At 35.7% G+C, this 20,988-nt stretch overlaps 1 protein-coding gene across 27 annotated transcripts in view; it reads left to right on the top strand.

Moving 5' to 3' along the window:
- The window catches only part of MAPK10 (mitogen-activated protein kinase 10), a 567,525-nt gene that overhangs the window by 516,604 nt on the left and 29,933 nt on the right, over nt 1-20,988 (top strand). The gene's annotated exons all lie outside the window — the stretch shown is intronic.

Below are 20,988 nucleotides of genomic sequence, written 5' to 3'. Positions count from 1 at the left end.
GTTTCCCCAAGGTATTCTTAAAGATATTTTCACTTTCTTTCAGTTTTCTTTCCTCTGCTTCACCACGTGTTTTTCCATGTCAGAGGTGCTAGATTCAAACACATAATTCTCATTTCTTCATTCTTCACTAGAGAAGATATGAAAGATGGCAGTGAGAACTAGGTAGAATTGAACTTTACAGACACAATATTAAACAGGTCCTTTTCATAATGTAACCCAATCTTTAAGCATTTAAAAACTTCAGAGAAAACACTTAAGTGATTAGTGAATCTCCCAAGTGTGAAGACTGCACTACATTTTGTTTAAGATCTGCTCTCTTAGTTTTACAATGATGTTGAGATTTCATGTTGCCTCAAGTTAATTTTTAGTCATTTTATCTGATTCTTACAAAATAATATCCCTACAATTAAATATTTCTGAGTTTAATTATAATGTTCTAAAAATTAATATATATTCTTACAACCAAAATATAGAACCTCTTCCAGTCTCCCACACTTGGGAAATACTTGCACAGATGTTCTTGGGATGGAATGAAGTAGTGAAGTAAGTGAGAGAAAGTATGATGTATATGTGTACGAAACTTAAGTATAAAAATTTTATCTCTGATGAAATTCAAGAAAATATTTTAGGTTATGTTGATAAACATTTTATATAAATATGTATTATCTGAAATTGTTTCTCCTCATTTATTTTGAGGCATATTAACTTATGCCTCAATATGTGGCATATTTATTTTTTCTTATATCTAACTTAATATGTATAATCTGTTTTTAATGCATTGTGGCCTAGAGTTTAATTAGAGTCATAAAGTCTGCATTTGTAATTCACTTTTAATTATGTTGCCTATAAAAGAGATAGTTGCTTGGAATCTATAACATCTTACTGAATAGTATCAATGAGTTTTTAAATTTATTTTAACTTTTTATGAAAAACTTCTTTGTAGAATGAAAAGATAAAATTTAGGATACTAAAATAGCTGGAGCCTTTTTCTTAACCATTTTGATATTGGTCATGCTGGGGCATCGATAGTAACAAGGCAGGATGTATGAATTTTAGGGGAAGGATCTGATAGAGCCTGCAGTTCCAGAAAAAGAAGACAGTTAATACACAGAACAAGCAAGTACTTGACATCTAGACTCAGATCATTGATTATACAAGGGTAAACATGTCTTACATCTAGACATGTTGTAGTGAAGAGATGGGAATCATGATCCTAGGGCAAGAACAATTTATTACTCTATGAAGTGCATTACAGTAGTCGCAACTAAGAAGAGAAAGATCCTGAAGGTACTAGAATCAGTAGTCAGCTATGCTTTCTGCAATATCCTTAGAATTCATGTCTCTGTTATTGCATATGAACATGTGTTTAAAAGATAACCTTTCTCTATGGACACATGGCAAAGCTATAATATAGTGATATATCTTCTGCCAGGGCTGACAAGACTGTTTTGCAAAATATACCCGTGTATGTCTTTATAATCCAAATAAATGGAAGTATCAAATAATTGGGATTTTTATTCTGATCAAAGAGCTTTCAAGTAACTCACATGCTGTTAGGGAGGGAAGGAAATTCAAAGATGAGAGAGAAGAAAAATAAGTTTCATTGGATGGAAATAATGGCAAGTGGATAGGGGATAAAGAACAAACTATGATAAGGTGATATTTAGAGGAAAAGTCAAAAGAGTATAGATATGCTATGTGTGCTAAGCTATTAGTTATACTACGAGCTATCTTATCATGTTTCCCAAACTACCAAAGTACAAAAATCAAGAGAGAAGAGCGTATGAATGAATGTTGTCATAATTCTGAGAGGGAAAATTAGTCATGTACACATGAGTTAGAAAATTTTAAAAATTGGATGCTAAGCTCAAGAGTAATCCATCTGTGTAGTAATAGTACATAAATATTTTGAAATAACTGCTCAAATTATTAGCAAGTTCTTATTCAAATAATGTTTAGAGTAACAAAGTGTGATTTCAAAGTAGAATACACAAGTCGTGTATAATGTCAATGCTTTTTCATGAAACAAATAGAAGGTGCTCTAACTCTGGTTCAGTATTCATCAAGAGGGCAAATATATTACACACAAATGTAATTGGTTGACTTATTTGCATCTTCATAGGTATGAAAGATGAGTTAGGTTTAAATTTCTGCTCTTCCCATTACTAATTTGCTTTGATCAAGTTTCTTAACCTTTCTGCAACTCAGTTTTCTAAACTAAGAAAGTTCTCCTTTCTTATCATATGTACAGCATAGCATTCTGAGATTTTGAAGAGTTAAAGTGCTTAGCAAATGCTTGGCAGTCAGTAAGAATCATATAAATTATTCTTACCCTTATAATACTTATAATTACTATTACTATTATGACTTTTACATGCATAGCTTTACTATCTTTTGATATTTGAAAAAGATATATGCGTCTGGTGAAAAAGACTAGCTGGCCAGGAAATTGCAGAAATATTCCACAACGTTTCTTTTTTTGAATAATGATGACAATGATCTATTTCCCACATGATTTTAGGTCCATTTTTTTCTTTTTCTTTTGTTTCATGTATACCTACCTCTTCTTTGCCAGGTAGAAGAAAATCTAGTGTCATTAGTTTAAACCAAAATAAAGACACATTATAGATTGCACAAATCTTGATTATCAGTAGGAGATTTTTGGGATTTTGGGGGGAACTCAGTTTAATATCTTCCTTGTGCCCTGTTGGAAGAAAATACAATGTTCATGAAGCTTTGTTGCCTTATCTCTTACCAGATTACTGAGTTTAGGCACCCTGCTAGGATCCAGTGGTGGCTTTACCACTGAGAGTGGAGCTACAGAGAAGCCTTAAGGAGCATCTGGATGAACTCCAAGCTAAGGAAGAGTTGATTAACTGTTTCTCAGGGCACAGAAGAAGAGGAACATAAGCCGTAACTATTTTTTTAAATAGCTTTATTTCTGCGAGAAATTTCAGAGCACTTCAAGAAAGCTCCTGAGTGCAATGGCCTTACAAAAGGCTCCATTTTGTAGTTCTTGTTCCTTGCAAGGGCATAGGGAGAGGGAGAAGGAGAGGGAGATGTGAGTTCAGCCAAAACCAAGTACATCGAAACTCAAATAAATCATCATGAAGAAGCCTATTACAAACATATGGAGTCAGAGAACACTTCATGATTCCTCAATTCTTGACTAAAAGGAAGGAGCTAGACTTGAGATTAGAACCATCCCCTAAGATGGGACAGGCGTTGAGGCCAAGCTTCATGGCCAGTGGTGATCAACCAGATAGACCATTGTGTTGAAGGCTCTGTTTCAGAGATGCCCAGAGACAGTTCTTAATGGCTGAAACCTTACTCTGGGAATCAGGGCAGAGAGGCAGGTAGAGCTGCTTGGGCAGCTGGCATTTTGGAATTCTTTTCTCTAGTAGGTGAACCTGGGGTACTTGAGAACCCAGAGGACAGCTGGCAGGAAACATAGGACCTTCTGTGTGGCAGCCAAATGAAAGTTCCAGAAGAGAATGCTGGAAATGAGGCCTGGAAATTGTACTCCAGCTATAATGTAGACCACAGAGAGAGAGTGGGCATGTTTTGTTTGGGAATCTAAGGACACACGACATCCTCCACTAGACTAAGAGAAAAGGTGTAACTAATTCAACCAATTTGGCTGGAAGGTGATTTGGTAAACAGGGCCAGTGCTGAGCTTGCTTGTTATTTTTTCACCTAACTCAAGATTAATTTGGGAATTGGGACAGGGTTGGGTGGGAATTTAATCTACCAATACAGATCCTGAATTAAAAAACATGATCTTCAGATTCCCAGGGAGAGTATAACCTGGGAAACAGAGTAACAGTTACATGTATTAGTGCTGAAGTTCAATTAAAATAAACACTTAAGAAACATGAGCCCAGAATAGTCAACACTATTACACATTTACTGTTTGTTTATAATGTAAAGTGATTAAGAGGGTCTTAAATGCTTAATTATTATCATTTACTAGTTCACTACTTTAGGGATTATGTTATTTTTGCCTACGGTGAAAGAATTTATAGAAACAAGTTAACCTGGCTATATTAAGCTATTTTATTACAAGGCCATCATAGATTCCATGCCCTGTGAGCAGAGTTACTATCTGACATTATTTTATCCATCTTCTTGTCTGCCATTATATCTTACTGGATATTACCAAACAGGATGCATGGAAGGGATGACCAATCATGCGGGAAATATACTTTATTTTTAATCTTCTTGTGACACAAATATGTAAACTTTGATATTGCGTATGCCTATTATGCCTAAAATCTATTCAAAGTAAATCTGAAGTGGGAACTTAGAGATAATTATAGAGTGGTTTTGTCCTGCAGTTCAGCAAACATCAGCATTCAGAGTAGCAACTTTTCAACTTTGAGCAGCTATAGGACCAGCAACCATGATGAAGTGAATGGAATAGAGCTAGATGGGATCAGAAGAAAGAGAGAAGGGAGTCAGAAGCCTGTAGTCAAAGTAGAACAGGTTCCAGAGCTTGATCTGGGCATTCCAGAGAGAGAGCTGATGCAGATATGTAGGCCAAGCAGTCAAGACCAGCTGGGCAGTCAGGAGAGACATGTGGTCTAAGATCAGAGATCTAAGTAGATGAGACCCTAAGGGGCATTTAAAGGTGTCAGAGATAAGGATGTTCTCATATTGCAATGCAGAAGTCAAAAGCAGACACTCTTGGACCAACACAGAGATAAGCAAAAATGGGAAGCCACTACCAACCTGAGAGCTAGGGGGCTATTTACTGGAACCCAGGTAGTAATGGCCTGTCCAATGGGAGCTAGAGTCACTAACACAGGTAAGATACAGCTGCTTCTAGAGAAAAGGGTGGGGAGAAATGGCCTAGATTCTCCCCTCTGCCTCCTGGTGATATCTCCCTCCTATTGGCTGAGACCAGCCCTAAGGCAACTGACAGACAAACCTGGGAAATATGGCCTAATAGAGTCCAGCCCCCTGAGAAAAAGAGCAACTAAAGAAAGGGGGAGGACAGCATCTGTGGGCAAATGTGTCCAGGGCTGGCACTTACCAGGTCATTCTTTCCTTATTTACAATTCTGAAATCCCTAAGTAAAAGAGAAGTAACCAGGGAACGGAGCACAATTCCTCTGGAGAGGAGAAGACTTTAGATGTTAGAAGAGGTACTCAAGGACCTCCCCTAGTAAAGTGAAGTAAGCATCCCCCAATAACTATTTAATTTCTTCAAGTATTTCATGATTTCTTGCCAAGAAATCGCAAGTACTATACCAACCTGATAGTCTTGGCAGAAGCGTATTTCTCATTGGGGTTTCCACTGAATGTGCACTTCCTTCCTTTTGTGTGTTGATGTCACTCTTTCGATTGTTGGTCGTAGGGCTACAGTCTTGTCGAGAAAATGTTGGACCACATGTACGTAAGGGGAGTGAAAGGATTCAGCCATCTGTTTTCTTTTAGGTTGCTGTAAATCTACTCTTCTGCTGCCATAGGAAAGACCTCTTTCACAAGGAAAGAACTTTTCACTTTCTTCTCACTCACCTCTTTTTTATTTCTTCCTTTTTTATCTCTTCTTCACTTCTTATCCTTTTCTCTTTTTTATCCAACAGAGTTATTCACATAAGCTTTGACTATTTGTTAACAGTTTAGTATTTATTCACTTATTCTATAAATATTGACTGAACCCACACTTTGTGTTCCACACTGACCTAGATGATAGTGATTCAGCATTGAATTTTTAAACAAAAAATGAAAAAAACAACAGGTCCCTGCTTTTATTGTTCTTGGCAGGTTTCCAATAGTTAATAGCAATTTCTATTGAATGAATCTTTGATAACTTATCATCTCCTGAAGAAACAAAATAAACTCCAAATATGAATTATCTACCTTACTTGATTATTTAACTTGTTTGGTGTATGGTTTCCTGACTGTAGAATCTGAAATCCTATGTCCCTTGAAATGTTAATCAGTTATAACTAAACTGCAGTGAGAATCTGCTAATCTTCAACCAGATGTGCATCAACTGCTTTGAATCATAATTAACAAGTTATGCTTATCCACTTTTAGCTATGATTTTTAAACTATTATTTGACTGAATATAAAATAATGTCCTGCTGGGCACAGTGGCTCACACCTGTAATCCCAGCACTTTGGGATGCCAAGGCGGGTGGATCACTTGATATCAGGAGTTTGGGCCTGGCCAACATGGCGAAACCCCATCTCTACTAAAAATACAAAAATTAGCCACCTGTAGTGCCAGCTACTGGGAAGGCTGAGGCAGGAGAATTGCTTGAACCCGGGAGACAGAGGTTGCAGTGAGCCGAGATCACACCACTGCACTCCAGCCTGGGAGACAGAGTGAGACTGTCTTAAAAAAAATAAATAAAATAAAATAAGATAAAATAAATAAACAAACAAAAAAGTCCTGACCAAGCTGACTAAGTTTGGTTACCCAAATGCATAGATTATTACTGAAAACCAAAGAATCCTAAAGTTGCTATACTAAACATAAAAGTATACAATCTTTAAACTATAAATTAAATCTTTCTATTTACTATAGCAACTAAATAAAAATATTTAATTTATATTTTAAAGATTTATGTATTAATTTATTGACCATCTGAAGCCTTCGAGCATAGTTCACACGATTGAGGATGATGGGAAGGAGTTATTCTCATTCCTTATTATCACTGACTTTTAATTCTCTCAAATACGTTTTTACTGTAAAAGCTAATATCATTTGATTATGAATATCCTGTGTTACTTGCTCTATTAAATCTACTCCATGAATGAGTTCTTGTTTGCATTGTTTCTACCTTTATTAACTGTGGCTTAGCCAGTTGTCTTTTACTGAATTCTCTTGAATCCATAATAAATTCCTGAAACAACATGGTGAAGAATAGACTTATAAATATATTTGATTATAACTAGAAGCAATGTACTTTGTTAGACTCAGTATATATGAACTTAGGAATGATAAGGAAAAATATGAGCTACAATGAATATGAATTTGATGCATCTAATGTTCAAATAGTTCATCAGTAGATATCTACTGTTTGGAGATAAACCATTGAATAAAATATACATAAGTTTGCTTCAAATATTTTATAATCCTTTTATTAAATTGGTTAGTTTGAGTGTAGCACCGTGAGTTAAACCTGAAGTATCTGGAAGGCATGATTTAAATGAGTTATAAATGCAAACAGCTCTCTGTACAGACTGTATCTCCCGTTGGGAGGAAAGGGGATTAAAGTCTTTGTGAGTCACATTTTCCTTTGATGAGTGATATCAAAAGGTTAGGGCATGTCCTCAAGATAATTTCTGAATAACTAATCCATCTGAAATTCTGAAACTACAGTTTTTGTTTCCTGATTTTCCTCATTACTGTACAGGGTACAGTAATGTACTTAAAATAGTTAATAGGCATTATTTTTGTTTGCTGTCATTTGATTTGTCTGAGAAGAAAGTCAGTTTGCAAGTGAAGTTTATTATATAAAATTTAATAGCAACTCTCAAGTGGCAGAAAATACCTATCAAATATTTAAATAAGCATAAACTGCAAAACTTGAATTACTTAAGGATTTTTTTTGGTAGAAATTTGAAAATTTTTATTAAGAAGGAAAAACTCCATTTCACTAAAATAATAAGAAAACTCTTTTTAAAAAAAAAAAACATTTCATGGGTAGAAAAAGCCTCTGTTGCTTTTTATTAATAGAAAAGATCTGCAGTGCCTATCACGCTGAATATGACCTTGGATTTTACTGCTAGTTTATTTCTTGATGCTATATATGTGCGCACAGTTTTAGTAAGTTTCCCCATTTTTACTTTAGATTTTTTTTGAAACATGCTTATTACTTTGGATTTCAACTTGGAAAGCTTATAAATGAAACATACTACTATACTTGATAAAGCACATCAATTGAGTTTTCTCAGGAAAGACCTATTTGGAGGTTTTTATAAAGGCCTTATTCTCAAAAAGATTTCTGAGGTCATTTCTAGCATTTTAGGAATATCAAACAAAAATTTTATCTAAGTTCCCCTAAATATTTTCACATGTAAGACAAACTACGGTATCCTAGAATGAGGAAAAGAATAATTAACAATGTGAATAATTTCAAGTATCTGTAATGTTTAGCATGTTAGTGATTTTATTTCCATAATATGTTTTAGTATTTCTTGTATATTTTAAACTTGACAATTAGTCCAAGTATTTCCCAAGTGCCCTTCACCAGTTTGGTCTATAATCTGTGTGCAGGTCACTGGTGACCTTTTGTTTCCTGGAAGTAGAAAAACAAAGAGGTAACTCAGTGATATTGTACTGTGAGACATCATGATTCTCTTTTCTCCATTCTAAAACTGCCATCATTTAAATTCCATTTTTCAGACCAAATGTCCTTATGAATTCTTTTAAATATGATTTGTTCTACTCACATGGAGTTAATAAACTGGCTGAATTCCTCCCTCAGCTGTTCTCTCCATCTGTCCTGCCACAAGGACTACCTCTTTGAGTCTTTGGATTTCTTATTATTGCCGCATGTGTCATGCTGTGAAAAAGCTAGTGTGACCCATGGCAGGCTTAATTTGAGAAATAGTTTAGTACCATCTATCTGTCATAGAAGACTCTTTCAGTGTGGAGTTGAACTCTCAGTAGGTTTGTTAGACTCAGAATATATATAAATTTAGAAATGAGGAGGAAGAAACATGAGCTACAATGGATATGAATTTGATGCACTCTAATTATGTGCTTAATTATAGAAAGAGCAATTCGTATTTTGTGGTTTTCATTTGCTTGGGGAAAGTTAAATCAATGTCTGTAATTCCATTTGTGGAATTCTAAATTTCCATCTGTTCATGCTGATGTATTCTTTCAGCAGCAAAATATGAGCAGTTTACTAATTGCCTTCCAGAGAAAATATAGCTTCATTAGATTTTGCTTGCCCAGTACCTCAGCTACTTAACGTGAAGCTATCGTTTGAATTGCCTTCGGATTGTTTTGATGCCATGTATTATGTTGGTGGGAGCTTGTCAAAATGTTTGTTGTAGATAGAGTTAGCCACCTGCTTTTAGGAGCCTCACTCCCTATATGACTTATAATAGGAATATGTCTTTCACTGAAAACATGTAACTCATTTGTCTCTAATTTTAGCAAGTTCTATTACTGAAGAGAAAGGTTCATCTTAATTTTAATTCATTGGCATATTCTGAATCCACTGAATCCAAGATTCTCAGGTGTGAAAAGCTGGAATGGTTGAATTGTTCATTCTTAGGAGAGACATGTTTTGTTGTCTAGTAGAATCCATGCTTTGGTTTTTGTTTTCATGTTTTATCTTGAGCACTTTAGACCATGAGTGCTATTAATCTTTTGAATGGATCACTGAGAGAGAATACTTTATAAAAAGGGGGAAGGGAACAGAAATTATTTTTCTAAAACATTTCACGCCTGTTGCTCTCTGAAAGGCTGAGGTATGGCTAAGGTATTCTGTCAGGTTCTTCCAAATACTTGATTTTATTTCTTCTCTCCTAGGTGATGTCTGAGATATTGTGAGATCTACCTATTTATCTCGAGGTAGTGGGCATTTGTGAGAGTGTATTTTATTTTCTTAATATGTTTCATCCTGGAAAAAAAGAGATTATCCAACGTGTCATCTGCATAGGATGTAATCCATAAACTGTGGGAGAAAAAATATATATTTTTCTTTTTTAGCATTACTTCTATGAAATAAGCAAAGAAGTCAGGGTGGGAACTTGTGAGATGTTCTGTTAACTAAAATTTACCAAATTTTATACTAAGAGGAAGAATAAAAAAGAGAAAAGAATAGGAGTAGGTCAGAAGAGAGAATCTCTGTCAGACAACTTTGCCTCGAGATAAGTAGAGGCTACAAAATTGGTGAATCTCTAGGAAGCATAACTCTTCTGGTAATTTGCATTCCTGCCTTGTTTGCTTACCTGTAATGTTGCTAAAACAATCAAACTAGACTTGAATTTTTGTCCATCATCAAAGAATCTCCTCTTAACCACTGTGTATATATGTTCAAGGAGCGCTCTAAGGCACTCCTACCCATCCTCATATCATTGTGTTTTCAGTAAAGAACATTGATCAATAAAGAAAATGATATGCTCTGCAGAGGTAATATTGTTTTCTGCAAGGCCTGGATGTTAATTATTATACATAAACTCTGTAATTTAAAGGCCACATCAGTTCTGTACCCAGAAGAATTATTTGGTGAGCAGCCCTGCTTAAGTTCCTAAAGGTTTACTTTAAGTAGTAGGTTTGCTATTTGCCACATTTTTCTTTGCTCCTTTGCTCTCAAAATCAATGAGGTTTAATTGCATGATGAACTTTTAAATACTACATTCTTCTTTTAAAAAAAAAATACCCTCCAGCCACAGTGGCTCAGGCCTGTAATCCTAGCACTTTGGGAGGCCAAGGCGGGTGGATCACTTGAACTCAGGAGTTTGAGACCAGCCTGGGCAGCATGGCGAAATCCCGTCTCTACTAAAAATACAAAAATTAGCCAGGCATGGTGGCTTACACTAGCTACTTGGGAGGCTGTGGTGGGAGAATGGCTTAAACCTGGGAGGCAGAGTTTGCAGTGAACCGAGATTGCACCACAGCACTCCAGCCTAGGCGACAGAGGAAGACTGTTTCAAAAACAGCAACAACAACACCCGAGTATATACATACTTATCCTCCATGATTCAACGTAACAAATGTTTATAGCACCCCATGAATGCTGAAACTGTATCAGATCTAGAGATGCACACAGGAGGGCATTTCTCTGCTCTTAGGAGCTCACTAGCCAGCACTGAGCTTTCCTATGACCCCTAACTGTTCCTTAGAGGAACTTCTGGGGGCTTTTGAAAAACATCCCAAAATTTTCTATCAATAATTATGTATTTACATCTTTCTGGACATCCAGTTCACAGGCTTTTTCAGATCTTCGGAGTTCCTTTACTCCAAATTTAATTCTTAAAATTTTGAAAATCATGAGTCTAGTAAAGAAAGTTTTCAGTGGATGGGGGGAGGGGACTGCAAAAATGCTGATAAGTTACTCTTAGACTAGATTATCATTTATAGACATAACAAAAAGATTTAATACACGTTTTAGGAAATAATTTATTGTCTTCGGGTAATTTTAAAATTTGTATTAAAATGCTCTTTCGTCTGTAAAAGTCCTACTTTTTTCAAGGAAAGTGGTGGAGGCAGAAGTAACTGATAAATGTAAAATATTATGCTTTCAATTTTTATTATTGTGATTTTAAAAAACTATTAACATTATAAAAACAGTTTCTTGTGGTCCCCGACAATTTTAAAATGGTATTTTTTTTTCAAGAAATAGAAATTAATAGCCACTGTCTACTCTTCAATTAGCTAGTTCTTTTCTCATGCTGTGAGGCTTTCAGGGGTTCCTCATACTTTGTTTCCACTTTGTTTTTCGTAAGCACTCGCTTCCTTTGCGATATTTATTTTCCTCTGCCATGTTTGTCTCCAAAGATTTTTGTTTGTTTCTTTGTCCATGATCTAAGAAGGTGGTTATGTCGTGCATTGCAACAAAAAGTTGAGACGATCAAATGAACAACAACAAAAACACACAAAAAATTAACCAAACATCTTGTTTGAGAAGTCATGCTTAGAGCTGGTGATGCTATCAATATTGGGAAGTAAACTAAGACGTTTGACAGTCTAGCAGAGAAAGGAAAATAATCAGAAAGTGTAATCATTAATGATGCTGAAAATGAATATGTGTGGTGATGTGAAGACAACTTTAAATGCTGTAGGATGTTTATGCTGACATTTAAAAATCCCTAAATGAAAACTATAGACATGAAGTCGGAATGTCATCACAACTCTACATAGACCACAAGTCTGGAAGTTGCAGAGCTGCAAAAGAACCAGAAAAAGGATAGGCAGAAACTATTCCTGGGTGCTAAATCATGGTAACCTTCAGATTCAGGGAAAAGGCTGAATCTCAACATTTTCTTCCCAAGTGTAGATCCATGACTTAGGCCCTAGGGCATTCGTTATATGTGAGGAGAAGGTAGAATAGATGAGACAGAATATTGAAAAGGTTACACTCCCTTTTTACAAGTCTATTAAAAGTTTATGGTCTTTCCAGGAGTATGTGCTATAATAAAATTATTATGTCCCTTTCTAATGGCAGAGCGATTGTAAGAATGATAAAAGCCACTTCCATAACTTGCTGCAGGTTTCATATGAGACTCAGAGGGTTGTTTGTAGAATAATGACCCACAATATTTTGTGAAAGAGAATATAATGTATGTAAAACAACATGAGTTTAATCAACAATCAAAAGATGCTCCCCACAGTTTCTAATTCCAAGAAGAATCTGATATCTATCTTTAGGTGCATTTTGAAACCTGAACTCCTTTGATGTTCCTCTGTAAAAAGTGAGAGATAAATTAGCTAAGTCTCAAGCACTTTTTCTGAAAATTTCTTACCTAAGGTGTGTGTTGCTTTGGACTAAGTTAGCATAAAGAACTTTTGGTGACTTTCTTTCAGGACATATATGCCAGAATGCTGTTTTCATAGTACAGCAATCTGTTACCACTTCTTTTTCTGAGGTAGGCCTGCTCATGCTTCTTGCACCATTCCTGTTTAATCATGAACAATAGTTTATTCCTAGCCAGAATTCTTACATGTATAGTCACAGGTAGGTTTTCTTAAGTAATGAATAGCTCCCCCAAGAATGGAAGGCTAAGCTCGAATCCAAGCAAAAAACTTGGCTTGCAATTAGTTAATTTAAAATATTGCCTTACATAGTCTAGCTTTCCCAAAGCAAAGGGCTGTAGACAGACAATGGGAGGAGGACCAAGAGTTACAGAGTGTGGAGACCAAGGTCATGGCACTGGGAGACAGTAGAGCACAGTGGAAACCACTGTGGGTCAACAATTAGAGGACATGGACTCAAAGTCTCATCATACCTTGGACAGGTCCACCACATTCATTCACTTAAACTTCTGTTAAGTTTCAAGTGTATGCTGCCATTGAGATTGACTAATTCTAATGGTAAAAAGACATAGTTCCTGTTATTTAGTAGTTTGTAGTAGAGTTGATATGTAAGTAAGTAAGATACTATAACCATAGTACTAGTGCCATAGAAACACAAAGGAATAAGGTATAACTCATTCTATAGCAGACATAGGAGGTTTTCAGGAGGAAGAAAAGCCTCAAATGGGACCAAAAGGATGGGCAAGAGTTACCAAGTGAAATGGAGGTGGAAGAGTAGAATCTGGTAGGCAAAGGAAGCAGCCTGCTCAATGGCCAGGAAAGAAGATGAACCAGGACACACCTGGGGAACTATGAGTTAATTCATTGTGAGCAGGGAAGGGAATGGTGAGAAATGCAGCTGGAAATGTAAGCAGGGTCCTGGTCAGGAAACACCTTTTAAGTCATTCCCAGAGGGTGCCCAAGCTGCAGGCTTGGGGGAACAGATTTTAATCAGGGAGTAACACAATGGGATTCATATTTTAGGTAGATCATTCTTTCTGACCGATGAAGTGATAAAATAGTAGAAAGATTATTTAGGAAGCTAGTGAAGTAGTTGAAATAAAAGATGACAAAATGGACTTCAATGGCAATGGAGATGAAGAAAGAATGACATTCAGAGATGGTGGTATAATTGCATCACTAATCTTTACCCATGAAATGTCCTGTCTAATAATGTTTTAAAGGAAAAAAATGTGAAAGTACCCAATTAACTTTGAAAACATAGGATGTTATTAAAGAAGCTTTTCTTAAAGCTTATGGAGGTAATTGAACTATTTTAAACCGAACAGTTTTAGTCTATGTGACATAAGAAAAATGGAAATGTTATCAGTTCCTATCATGTTAACACAAAAGCTCAGTTAGACTTATTTTCTTTTAAAATTACTCCTTGGAGTAATTACTTAATGAAAAGGCAAGCTCTGTTTTAAGAAAATCCACTATGAGATATATTTATTAAATACATTAAAAAGTATTATATAATAATGTATATAATACATTAAAAAGTAGGAGCAATGGTAATGCCTTATTATTAGAATATAGTTCTTTATGACTGTATTTGTTTCTCAAACTTTTTTGTTCCCCAACATACCTGAGAGACAGTCATCAACTCATTAACGTTATCAACTCATCAATCTATATTAAAGCAATGATTCTTGATGTGGGGTATGGCAGATTCTTGTGGGCATGTTAATTAATTGGAAATAAATCCTCACTCTCAAGTGATTCTGTTCCCCATCTCCCTCTCCTCAGAGCACCCTTTCCCCACTACACATACCTTAGAAATTACTGCTTTTGGCGTAACTCGAAGAAAGATACAGATTTTGTCTCATTCGTTACATCATCTGTGTAACTATGTGTTTCTGGAACACAGTGGGTTCTTAGAAACATTAGAATTAATAAAATGTTTCAATCATTCTGACATTGACTACTTTATTTAACCTTTCAACCCATGCTCCTTTTATTCATTGCCCCAGCCAAAAGAACCCCTATCACTACCTCCAGGTGTTAGTACACTCGTTTTAAATAATTTTAAAATGATTTTACACAGACCCACAATTAAAGCCCTAGGTTCTCAACCGATATTCATTTCATTATGTCACAGTATCCTTTAAAAAGTCCACTTTTCTTCATAAGGGTAGTATTAATAATGTATGTACTTAGAAAATTTAGAATTAAAATGAATTTACAATAATCATATTTGCCACTTTCTTTCTGATAAACATCTCATATGTAAATGTGGTACACAAATGCTTTCTTATATAATGCAACAAATATATTGAATCCATGTAGGTAGAAGGGGCGGTTTTTACTAGATTAGCAGAAGTCTTTATGCCTGATTGAAAGACTTCATTAACCTAGAACCTTTACGTCACGTTCTAAACTTTTTCACAGAGATTAGTGGTATGAAGGGGAAAAATAAAGATTTGTAACAAAAAGTATGTATATTTTAAAATTAATAGACACTTTGGAATTAAAAAAATTATTAAATTTCAACCTAAAATATAATATTATCCCTCTAACATTAGTGAAGTATACTCAAATCAATTTTCCTTAATAATGTTTCTAATTCTGTAGCTATGTTTCTTCATTCACTGTGGATTTGTATCCTGGGGCTATTCATTGATGCTAACTGGAAGAGTGTGGTTTTCTGTGGTCTCCAGGATGACTCCTTATTGATTCATGTTACTTATGTAGGAGGGCTGAAGATCCTTTTTCCCTTGTTCATTTGCTTTTGTTTTGTGACTGTAGGGCAGAAGTGCAAATGACATGTGGCTTTAATAGACTAACTCAGCAATATCTGTGTTCAATGTGTTTTTCACCTAGAGCTATTTTCTAGTTCATTTTTAGCTCATATTTGTCCTACAGAATATCCTTGGGGCTAATGTGATCTTTTACCTATGAAAAGAAAGGCTTGCAACAAAAGCTGTTGCTTCTCAGAATTTTAAGTTAACTCATTTTCTTTAGAACCTTCCATATGCCATTATCATATTGTGCATTATGCTGCAGTGATTCATTGTTATGTCTATCTTCCACAACTCTACTGCTGTAAAGTTCCTTGGGAGCAGAAATTCAGTTTTATCTACTGAGTGCAGAGAAAACAGTGAGAGTAATGGCAGGTGCATAGTGTATGGTCAGTAAATGCCATTTGAATTGAACTCAGCTGTACTCTGCTGAGCACTTCTCTAGTTTTTATAAAACCCTTTCTGATATCCAATCTTATTTAAGCCTCATAAAAACTCTAGAAAATGATGACTATCCTCAACAACTCTTAACTGAACTTACCTTCTAAATATACCTTGACTCAGATCACTTCTCATCCCTTCATCTATGCAAACATCATTTCTACCCTGGACCATGTAATAATCTGGGACTTATCTCTCAGCACCACTCTTGTCCCTTGTGGTCCATTCTGCAGAATGCCTAGAATTTTCCTTTTAAAATGTAAAACACGTTACATTCACATAATTCCTCAGCTAACACCTTCCAATCTTCCAATGGCTTCTTATCATATTTATAACAAAACTCAAAGTACTTATCATGGCTTGCAAGGCCCTACCACAGTGTTGTTTCAAATTTTATCATAACCCATAGTAAGAAGGGTGTTTTACATTGCAACCCAGCATGTGTGTACAAGTGCACGTGCGTGCACACACACACGTACACACACACAAAAGAAAAAACATACACTGATATTTTCTATCTCATTTTACTCTTCTTAGTCACACTAAAAGGTGCTGGTGATGACACCAATTTGTTTTCATGACTGCAGTTTGGAAAACATGGCTCTACTTAGTCTGGCTCCTGCCTACTTTTCTGATATCACCTTTAGGCTTCCCTTTTCCACTCTGCACCAGTATATGGCATCCTTGCGGTTTCCTTACCACACCAAGCAAGCTCCCCCTTTAGGGTCTTTGCATTGTATTTCCTTCTGCCTGGGACATTCTTCCTCCAGATATTCACATTGCTCCCTCCTTTACTTCATTCAAATCTCTGCTCAAATGTTACCTTCTCAAAGAAGCCTTTTATGACCATCCTATCTAAAATAGTACTCTTCAGCCTCCCCCTTGCCCGTCATGTAACACACATTCGTGTGTAACCTAGCACTAAAACATAAGTAGATGACCTGCTTCTGGGTCAGGGTTTCATATGTAGCAGAGGGGCTCCTTGCTGTGATCTATTGAAAGTCAGCCCTTGGTACAAGTGTTTGTAAAAATAATACTAATAATAGTTTAAAAAGTAAAACAAAAACAAAAAGAAGAAAAAAAAACTAAAAAGAAAAAATAGAATAGTACTCTGTTACACTCTAGCCTCTTAATCTTTTTTCTCTATGTGTCACTGTTTGACATTATATATCTCTTTTTATTATCTGTCTCATCAACTAGAATTTAAGATGCATAAAAAGAGAGACAGTGACTCTTTGGGGCACTGCTGTATCCCAACTACCTAGAACACTGTCTGGCCCTTAGTAGTCATATAATCAATATTTGCTGAATGAATGTATCTGTGTTTAGAATTGAAGACACTAAAGTTCAGGATGTTAATGGATGTTAAGCACATTGCCCATGATTGTGTGGCTAATATGTGTATATCAAAAGCTGGAATCTACTTTTTAAAAATTATTTGAATAATGTCAGACATGTCATAATTTATTTCATCTCTTTACCTGACCAATTTTTCCAAGTTAATATATCGTAGATTTTTGAATGCAAATAATTGTTCTTCATCAATGGTTCATACTTGTTGGATATCTACTATGTACTATATACTGTGCTAGACTGGTGAACAAAGACACAATCTTTGTCCTCAGTTCTTTGTCCCATGGTCTAGTGAGAAGATAAATAAGTAAATGTTGATTATACGTATTCCAAATTTTAAGCTTATTGTACATTGGAAACACATAAAAATAACCCAGTAATGTGGGTTACAGAAGGCTGCTTGGAGTGATTAATTTTCAAACAGGAACATGAAGGGCTAAAAAAGAAATTATCCAAGTGAAGAAAGGCAAGCAGAAGAAAGGGTATATGCAAAAATCCCAGGGTCAAGAGAGGGTGGAGAGAATTGCAAAGCTTTAAGCTTTCTGAGTGACTTAATGGAGAAGGGTGAGAAATTATTTTGGGCTGGTAAGCAGGGACCAGATAAGGAAGGAGTTCCCAAGCATTGTCATGGACCATGCATGCTATCCTAGGGTGAAGGGAAGCCATTCACTAGGAAGTGGGACAATAGCATTAGCAGATTTGAAGTTTCAAAGGGCCACTCTGTCTGCAGTGTGGGACTGGAGTTGAGAAAAGGGAGCTAGAAGGCAGGAGGATAGATCTGTAGTAATCTAAATCACTGTAGACATGGGCAGAATATTCAAGAGATGTTTAGAAGCTAATAATCGACATGAATTGTAAATAATTAAATTTGGAATTTAAGGGAGGTGGAATTCAAAGATGAGTAATATCATATGCTAGTGGGTTAATAAATATGTCTTAAATGAATGAATGAAGAAAAAAAGATTCCTGACCAGGGCACTGGGTGATTGGTGGTGCAATTACTGAACCTTTTCAGTTAAAGAACCATAGAAAATTTTAATTTCCAAGGAGCAGGAAAGAGAAATTTCATTTTCAAGACATGATTACACTTTTTGATGGTGTAGAGCTAATAAATAAATCTGATAAAACTACAGAACAGAATGAAAAATAGAGAAAACTGAACTCAACTTCTTTGCCAAACCACTGGAGCATTATATAATTAAGCTTTCTAATTACACTCAGTTCAGATCATAATTAAAATTTGCATTACTAGCTTTCAAAGGTTCCTCTGGTCACCTAATGCTATGATGTCTCTAAGCAACATTATTGCTTTCCATTTATAACACATTATAATTCCATGCTTTTTGCATTGCAAGTACTTAAGAAAGTTTTGTTGAATTACCTGGTATGATATTTGCTCAACATTTGGAACTAGTTTCTCTTGAATAAAGCAGTAGATGAAAATCTTTCATTGCAAACTGAGTGACTTGCTCAAGGTCACTCATCTTACTAGTGCCAGAGTCAATGGTGCTTCAGTGCTCTTTCCATTGTTCCTTTCAGAAAACCTGTGATGCATTATGAGGCTCAGAGATTCTCCCTGCTCACTTTAGTCTACGGACTGCATTTGATTATGAGACACAAATCTTGTGTCCGCTTTGATTACAATTCACAAATTTCTTTGTCCTGTTCTTTAAAATCATAGTATATGATATATCTGTCCAGAAATCATTGTATTCTACCAAGAACTGGATGCCATTAAAGATTGAGAGAAAATCACCTACTTTCTCTAGAATGTTTTCTTTTGCGTCTATACAAATGAAACATAACTAGGCAAATGACAAGACTTGCTTCTCTACTGTATAAGTGGTTAGAGCAGAGGTCTTAATCTTTGCTGCACGTTAGAATCATTTGGGAAGTTTAAAAATGTCCTGACACCAAGGCCTCACCCCAGAACAATTAAATCAGAATCTCTGAGGTGGGATCTAGGCAGCAGTATTTTTAAAACTCCCAGATGATTTCAATGTGCAGCCGTAGCTGAACCATAAACTGGAGCAATTTAATTGAAAATGATGAACATGCACACAAAGCACCTCTTACTTAATGTTTTCATTTTTTCTTGCCACAAGGTGGCAGCATCACAATATATTGCACATTCTCGCACCTCTGAGTGGACGTGGAAATTTGTATCTAGAATCCTGATGAACAGCATTTCAAGAGCCCCGTCAGCTAGAGATAAAGTCGCCTTTTTCCCTGCTGTTCTCTGTTGCTTTGTTTGCCTAATAAAACGTTAAAATATATTTCAATAGGTTGAATTAGTAGGAACTATAAGCCTGGGGTGGAAAAATGCAAAGAACACAGACTTTGTATTCAGTTAGATTTGGGTTTAAATATGGCCTCTGCTACTAACTCATAGATTTTTAAATCTTTGTGTGCCTCAGTTGCATACTTGGAATAGGAGGTTTGTCACAAAGACTAAATGAGATAATATATGAAAATCCACTTTCTACGAATGGTGGTAGAATGATGAAGATGTTGAGAAGAAAACATGATAATGCTGTGATGGAGTCATTTACACAAGATCCAGGAAAACCCAGGACACTGTACTCTTTTATTTATAGCCTTTGTTTTCTGCATGTGGGTCTCTTCCTTCTCTGTGTGTGTCCTATGTTTCAGTTTCCAGTGGCAATTACTTCTTACAAATAAACATGTTCTAGTCTCTTTCATTTCAAAGAACAAAGAATCAAAGCAAACCTTTATTTTTAACTACACTTCTACCTTTAGCAATGGAAGTATGACTTCCAGCTTTATAGCCAAGTCTCTATAAAACATTAGTCCTTGTTTACTCCCAATTACTCCAGTTCACTTTTTAAACATTGACACTGCTTTCTCTAAATTCACCAGTGGCCTCTTAGGTGCCAAGTCCAAAAAAATGGGTATCTCATGTATTTGCCCATTTGAATAAGCTGACAACACCCTCCTTTCTGCACCCCTGCATGTTAATTTCTGTGGTGGCAGCACACCTATTCTCCTGCAGCCCCCATTGCTCAATGTGGGTTGTTCTCTCTTCCCTTAGAATTGTGCATCCCAGAAATTTTTTCTTTATAGCCCTTTTTTCTTTTCTCTCTGGGAGTCTTATCTTCCACCACAGCCTTAATTTTAATTATCATAAATGGCTCAAATCTACACATCGTCCCATAGAGCTGGCCTGAGTTCCAGATGTATAAATCTAACAGTCACTGGAATTGAAATTGGCATTGCAAAATCAACATATTAAATTTTAAACTGGCCATATCGCCTCTCCACACCAAATCTATGCTTCCTCCTCCTTCCAATTCATGGCACTACTTTCTATCCAGGTTTTCATCTGGATAATGAGATACCTTGGAGTCTTTTCTTTCTATTCCCTCAGCCCCCTTCACATCCAAGGTGACTGGAAAATTTAATCAATTTGCATTCAAGGTAATTATTAATAGGTAAGGACTTAATACTGCCATTTAGCTCATTGTTTTCTGGTTGTTTTGTAGGTTCTTTGTTCATTTCTTCCCCTCTTTTTGTGTCTTTTTTTTTCTGATAAAATAATTTTCTCTGGTGGTATGCTTTGATTCCTTACTTTGTATCTTTTGTGTCTCTACCATAAATTTTTACTTTGTGGTTACCATGAGAATTACAAAAACATCTTATAGTTATAACAAGCTACTTTAAGCTGATAACAACTTTTTGCTTGCATTTTTAAAAACTATACTTTTACTCCACCATTCCTCCGACATTTAAAATTTTTGATGTCACAATTAACATATTTTTATATTGTGTATCCCTTAACACTTTTTTTTTAAATTTTACTTTAAGTTCTGGGATACATGTGCAGAACGTGCAGGTTTGTTACATAGGTAAATATGTGTCATGGTGGTTTGCTGCACCTATCAACCCAGCTTCTAGGTTTTAAGCCCAGCATGCATTAGGTATGGTCCTAATGCTCTCCCTTCCCTTG

This window comes from Pan troglodytes, chromosome 3 (genome assembly GCF_028858775.2).
Source record: "Pan troglodytes isolate AG18354 chromosome 3, NHGRI_mPanTro3-v2.0_pri, whole genome shotgun sequence".
NCBI classification, from domain to species: Eukaryota; Metazoa; Chordata; class Mammalia; order Primates; family Hominidae; genus Pan; species Pan troglodytes.
The sequence above is the reverse complement of the archived record's forward strand: the minus strand, read 5'-3'. Positions and strand labels throughout refer to the sequence as shown.